The 7,416-nt window shown below is 40.9% G+C and overlaps 1 non-coding gene across 1 annotated transcript; it reads left to right on the top strand.

Moving 5' to 3' along the window:
* Nucleotides 1-477: 477 nt before the first annotated feature.
* On the top strand, nucleotides 478-559 carry TRNAS-UGA (transfer RNA serine (anticodon UGA)). Its single transcript has one exon. It is a non-coding gene; the product is annotated as a tRNA-Ser (tRNA).
* The last annotated feature ends 6,857 nt before the right edge of the window (nucleotides 560-7,416 follow it).

Genomic DNA, 7,416 nt, shown 5'->3' with positions numbered 1-7,416 from the left:
CATATACTAGATTCAGCCAAGAATTTATTTTTTACAGCTTACTGTGTGGAAAGTTCATAGCTGGACTATTTATGTTGCTGTTTCTCACTCGACATAGTTCTTTATTAAACCTCTGTCTGTCTGTCTCACCTACTCATTTCGAGACATGTTACACACTCACAGAAAATACACTCCTTTTTATACTCCCACACACACACACACAATTACTCAAACACACGCATTATACCGACACACACACGTACGAGGACGCACACAATTATTCTAACACACACTGCATAGACACCCACACATAACCAAATTACTCACTCCTACACACACACAGTTACATCCACGACCTTTCTCTCTCATACACACACACACAGCAATTACTCACAGTCTCACACCTACACGCTCACACACATACACACACGCCAGTAAAAAGCTGCCAAATGTCACCAGCAAACTAAACTCTTACGCGCTCCCAGTACCACCTTACGGGCTGCGGTGTCCGAGTGGTTAAGGAGATGGACTTGAAATCCATTGGGCTCTGCCCGCACAGGTTCGAATCCTGTCCGCAGCGCACGAATTTTTTTGGTTTACTGATTTCGTAATGTTAATGTTGCAATGGTTCAGTAGGACCCACGGAGTAATGGTGTGAAGACGAAAATTATACGTAGAGAGAGAAAGGGAGAGAGAAAGTGAACGAAAATGAGTGGGGAAAGAAACACAGCTCTAGAACTGAACACACTGACATAAAGAGAAATAATTATGACCAAGTATAATGCAAAAAATGTGTAATTATATATAGTACACGACTGCGAAGATAGCGATACACTTGACATCAACGACAGCAATAAAATGGGTGAACTCTACGACCTTTCACGATGATGTCTTTATTCTTATCAAATTAATTAATGATCCTCTGCTCTGAGGAGGTAACATCAAAAATTACTTGTGTCAGAAGCACTCTCAATCCCATTAGTTCTCTCTCTCTCTCTCTCTCTCTCTCTCTCTCTCTCTCTCCTGCTTCATATTCAGGAGGGGAGGAGTGGCCCTTCGCTCGTTAAATCATATAGGGATGTGCGCCTTTCATGTGCGTCTTCCATGTGCGTTTCTTCTCCCTTCTGCGCTTCATGTACGTTTCTTTACATACGTGCGTTTCTTCTCCCTTGTACGCATCATGTACGTTTATTTTCACATATGCGTTTCTTCTACCTTGTGCGTTTCATATGTAACAATGTGCGTCTCTTTTGCCATGTTTCCTCTGTGTGCGTTTTTTGTGTGCTGTGTTCGTTTTTTATGTGTGCTTCTATGTGCGTTTTTTCCATGTGTGTTTCTTCCATGTGCGTTTCTTTTCTCACGTGCCTTCCTTTTCCAGTATATCTTCTCTCGTGCGTCATCTTACATGTGCGTTTCCTCTCATGTGTGTTTCTCTTCCTCTTCTCCAATGCGTATGTGTATCCCCATGCATGTACGTTTCTTCTATGTGCGTTTCTTTTTTCTAAGGACGTTCCTGTATGTGATATTCCCCATGCGTAAACCTATGTTAGTTACTCCTTCATGTGCGTTTCTTTTCCAATGTATATGTGTACCTCCTCCCATGCGATGTTCTCTCCATGTTTCCCTTCTCATGTGCGTATCTTGTTCTGTGCATGTTTTTTTTTTCTCCCGTGTGCGTTTCAATGTATGCATTTCTTTTTTCCATGTGCGTTTTCTGCCCTTTGTATACCTGCCATGTAGGATTTTTCTCGCATGTACGTTTCCCTTCTCATGCGCGTATCTCGTTTTGTGCATGTGTGTTCCTCTTCCCATGTACGTTTCAAGGTAAGCATTTCCTTTGCCATGGGCATTTTTCCGCCATATGTATACCTGCCATGTGCGTTTCTCCCCATGTCTGTTTTACGATTTTGTTTAACTGAATGAGCATACGAGTCTCAGGTCCGTATTCTCGTTGGTTAAGGAAGCTCCCTAACATCTTTTCCTAAGCAATTTATTTTCCTCATTACTCCTTACTTTCCTCTTGTCACTTAAATCATTCAAATAATTATACTTCGATCTGAGTGAGTATTAGAGACTATTCGTAGGCTGGGTTCGTCTCTCTCATCGTAGGGACAGTTCTAGCATCCTATTTCATCTAATGCAATTCTAGCATCCTATTCTATCTAACGCAATTCTAGTATTCTATTTCACCTAATGTTGGAGAATTACGTTTTGAAGGGAGTTTGGGAGATCGAGAGAGTTAATAGTTTGGTCCCGACTGGTCTCGTCATGCGTCACTCCTCTCGTCACATCTCAAGCGTGTCATGCAATCTCGGTCACCTCACACGCATCCTCGCCTTCATCTTCATTCTTTTATGGTCATGCACGACTGTAAAGATTTAAATGTTTTCCTAAGTTTTGTTTAGTACATAGAGGAAAAAATTGAACCATTCGGAAATATACATAAATTCAATTAGGACTTTTGGTAATTTTTCGTTTGTTTTAAATAATCTTAGGGTAAAATTTGAGCACATTTGGGTCCCTGACTGTGCAAAGGGTTACCATCACAGTCGCTGCTCTTCATGCCTCTCCTCTCAAGATTGGCCTTCATATTGGTTGAAGTTTTTTCCGATTTGTACAAATACCTGCTCTTCTAGCGAGTCTGAGTTTCAAAGTTTTATTATTATTTTTTTTTCGCTGTAGGTATGCATCGTTGCCATAAAATTAGAACTGGGGCAGAAAGCTTGCAATCCACGGCCAGAGTTCACAGGTAAACTTGTAATTAAACTCCTCTTGTAATTCACACTTTCGTTTACAAAAAGTTACAGCTTTCCTCCTGTCATTTATTTTTTTCCTGAAAGAACAAAAACCATAGGAAGGTTCTATTTCCCCCTGTTCTTGTTGCAGAGACAAATCATAGACGCGACAGGTGGCTGGGCTTGTTAGTGTTTCTGTCCAGCAAAATGACAGGTGCGAAACGGATCTTTTTGTTATGCATCAGTGTTGGGGTCTGAGGTGTTAGATCACGGACGAATGGACTGTGAAACAAGCTCCACTATTATCCGTTGTTAGACGGTCCATGTGTGTCTTTCTTCACGTTTATAGTTTGTATAGGCCTTTGCAATCGTATATTCGCAATGTGCAGTCGGGTGCTGAGATGACAAAATTTTTTACCTATTCTGACGGTGCATCCCGTTTTTTTTTCCCCCCCCTAACTGGTGGACTTGGATGCAGGTATAGCAGAGATTCATTCCACTCACCTGAATGTATTATAATCCAGCGACAGTCTTCCACACGCCTGAAATGGGCTGGCAGATCTACTAAGCACATTCAGTGTTTTAAGCGTCCTGAGGGGTAAGCGAACCGTGTGGCGAGGGACACTATGCTCTTTAACTGGAGAAGTGATTCCCCCCACCAATGCATCACAGACGGGTACAGTGTGGAGGGATTCTGGAGCGTCAGAGGAGAGATGTGTGTGGAAATTTGTGATGGTGGCTGTGTTTGTGAGTTTAGCTTAGCCTAGACGCGTCTATAAAAGCAATAGGGATACCGAGATAACTTGAATTGTTGGGGTTTTTAAGTAACTGAAGAAAACATTCGAAGACAGGAAATTCCCTATAGCGTCTCTCTTAAGCAGCGACTAATTCTGAACATCACACATCAATAATCATACCTTTTCGCGTTATATGTATCATGTAATATCAACACATTTAGAAAAAAAAAAAACGGGGACGAAGGGGGACATAATTCGAGCATAGACACATGATTTTATTCAGAACAAGACATGCCACTGCAACCAAAAAATTACCATGGCACGTGCAGAAATAAACTATGAAATAAACTAGCGAGGAAATGCCTTAACCGACGGGAATACGGCCGCCCTCAGGTCCTCCTCTCATCGCCGCAGTGTCTGGGGTTACGCAGTTAAGACACGAATAGGGTTGAGCGAGGGCGTCGACGATTGACAGGTGGATGGGAATACACAAAGGCGAGGGCTGTGACAGTGGCCGCCTACATACAACGAGAGGCAACTACACGACAGAGACTGGCTAAGAGGAGCCTCATGAGATCATCCTCCTTAACGAAAATCAGCCTGACCCATCACGACACTATTATATTCTACCGACCTTCTTGCTGATACCTGAAATAAGAAGGCAGGTTTATTATACAGGTTCAGGCAGTGTTTTCCTGATGCTGAAGGCCAACTGATCCGTATATGACCTCTAATCTTTTAAACGGAACGTGTCCAGACATCTCGAAAAGAATGGATTTTGAATTTGGCTTTCTTTTCCTGTTTTCTTGGAAGGAACAACTTTGCTGGCTTTTAGCTTTTGGTTCCTTCTTCTTGACAAAAAATGATGATTCGGATGAGTGTCAATATATCGTGATAAAACCCACAGTGACAACAACTATCGCTCTCGTAAGATACAAGGATAGTATACCTGTCCCTCTGCTCGTTCACCCAAGAGGGCTACTTTTGTTACTGAAACGGATCGGAATAAACCTTTCGTCTGCCACTGAAGATTTTTTTTTCTTCTCGTACAGCTAGGACCATAATCAGGAGACATCACACTAGCATCCATCCATATCTCAACACAGAGCACTTGTACACTTACGGATTATAATAAGAGACTCAGGGTAACTCCTACAAAACCAATAATCACACCTCTCACCAGCCACAACAAAGTCCACAAGATTGCACCACCCACCCACCCAAACACACACACACACACACACACACACACACACACACACACACACACACACACACACACACACGTACCCTGAGTGACAAATAAAAAAAAAACATAAAAGAATAAACACAAACTAACTTACACTTCTCTTCGAACGTTCACTTATGTACAGACTTTAGACGTGACCAAAAAAAAAGAAAAAAGAAGAAAAGTAAAGAAAAGAAAGGTAGACAAACAATGCATAAAATTAGCATCACAGCACATCAGTCCCACATGCACACCCTACTTGTCAAACACATCACAACACTCCAGAAGAAAGCAGAATAAGGTGCTCCATATTAACGCCGTCCGAAATCATAATCTACACACATACACGAAAAATCTGAATGTCAAGGACCATCTAGTTATGAGGTGAACACTGCTTATTACATCAACATATAGTGACTTAAATGTCCACGTTACTACATGCACAATCAAACAGTCATACCAAAACAAATAAACACTACCCATGCAAGTAACGAAAACATCACAACCATAGAATGCAGACATGCATAATCAACAGATCCACCATTTCATTACAATACAAGCAATTAACAATTTCTTGTTTCTAGCTGCATAATAATACTAATAATAATAACAATAAACAACAACAACAACAATAATAATAATAATAATAAAAAAGACATCTCAGAAACACACCATGCGAGGTCAGACAGGGTGGTTGTAGCTACTGACATGACAAACAACGAACACCAACCATTTCTACAGCCAGGCTGAGATGTGGGCATCATCTAGCCCTCTTGAGTTATCAGAAGAGGCTGGATGTCTCCGTCGCTGACGCCTATCCATGATGCAACACAGCACCCAGTACTGTTAAGCAGACTATGGAAGACTGCATTGCAAAACTGCACTGCACACAATCGCCTGCGCCAACAACACAACATACACTCCTTGAGAGCTCTGTGGGAAAGCCCGGTCTCGGCCGTGGCCTTCCTTAGGGACTCGGAGTTCGTCGGCCAGACTGCCTATGGAACAACAACAACAACTACTACTCTCATACAGTCCAGACCAGGTAACTCTGAAAGCAACACAAGCACACAGAGTAACAGACCAGGTAACTCTGAGGGCAACACAAGCACACACTATAAACTACACCCCACACTATACAACACAGAATATCACAATGCCCGAGATTTACCATATGCCAGACCTATATGTGATCCATCCTGGCGATATCACTGAGCTACCTATGTGCACAGGTGTGATTAAAATTATGAGATTGTGTGAGATAAGACGCGTATGTGACAGGTATGAGATGGCTCTAATATTCTGTCTGGCTATGTTAAATCCACACATTCTACCTGACTCACTTGCTTCAGAAATTATAAAAAAATAAAAATGGGGACCTTGCATTCCACTTTGCGGTTTAGGCATACGACCAAAAATTTCAGTTAACCTCTCACTATCATATATTTGTTTCATTTTTTCTTTTCAGGTTAACTTCAGACGATTTTCTTCAGGTGAGAGAAATCCTGAAGCGTCGACATATTAGCTCGTATTCTCGTATGTTAAGGAAGCTCCCTAACACCTCTTCCTTAGCGGTTTATTTTTGGATATGAGTGGTTAATATTCTTTTGTACGTTATTTATATAGATGGCGATACAGGATGGATTTATTTAACGCAGAAGAGCACAGCAAGGCGTAATAAACAAAATAAATCGCTTGGGAAGAGGTGTTAGGGTGCTTCCTTAACCGACGCGAATAAAATATAAACACTGAATAAATAATTGTTCTGCTGCGTCACTGGTGAATCATCTGTTTGAAAATTATTGCGAGGAATATTTGTTTTAGTTTTGCGAGAAATATTTGTTTTAGAATTGCGAGAGATATTTGTTTTTTGGTCTTACGAGAAATATTTGTTTTAGGGTTTTAAGAGAAATATTTGTTTTAGACTTGCAAGAGATATTTGTTTTTAGTCGAGAGAAAGATTTGTTTTTTGGTCTTGCGAGAAATATTTGTTTTAGACTTGCGAGGAATATTTGTTTTTTGGTCTTGCGAGAAATATTTTAGTCTGGAGCGGTTCACCTATTCAGTACGATTGTCTATTTATTTTATGATTTTTTTTTTTCACCTCGGAAATCTCTCGAGGTGAAGAGGCTAGAGGCTATCTCCACTAGACTCTTCAGTACGATGACGTTTTTATTCTATTATGCTACTTCCCGATGATTTTATTCAGTTTAGGAGGACTCTCTCGTCGTGAAGGGGTTAACTACCATCGCCAATTACCCCAGCAATACTATGACCTCTTTCGTCTTAATTCTTGCTGCCGTCCGATTTATTTATTTATTCATTTATTTATTTATGTTATGCCTCTTGCATGGACACATCTTCTCCCTTCAGGTCGAGGACACAAATTTATCTGTATATTAATTTACTATTCCTCATTTTGTATACTTACCTAGTTATGTTATTTCTGTCTGTCTGTATCTGTTTGTTCTACAGTATATGTCGATCTATGTGAGTCTCTTTATAGATCTGTTTATCTATCTCATCTTCTTCCCGGTCATACGTTCTTCATCCAGTATCTCTTCATTTCTCTCTCTCTCTCTCTCTCCCTTCCTCCTCGTCCTCTGTCTCTCTTCAATCTTTCTCTTCTGTCCTCTTTCCACTTACACTTTTCCTTCCCATTTATCTCCGTTTTCTTCGCTCTGTCTCTCGTTCCATCGTCTTTACTTTCTCTCTACTCTCTTTCCCTTCTTATTTT

Source organism: Coenobita brevimanus, chromosome 97, assembly GCF_032717465.1.
Source record: "Coenobita brevimanus isolate Jiangsu-jjx chromosome 97, ASM3271746v2, whole genome shotgun sequence".
NCBI classification, from domain to species: Eukaryota; Metazoa; Arthropoda; class Malacostraca; order Decapoda; family Coenobitidae; genus Coenobita; species Coenobita brevimanus.
The sequence above is the reverse complement of the archived record's forward strand: the minus strand, read 5'-3'. Positions and strand labels throughout refer to the sequence as shown.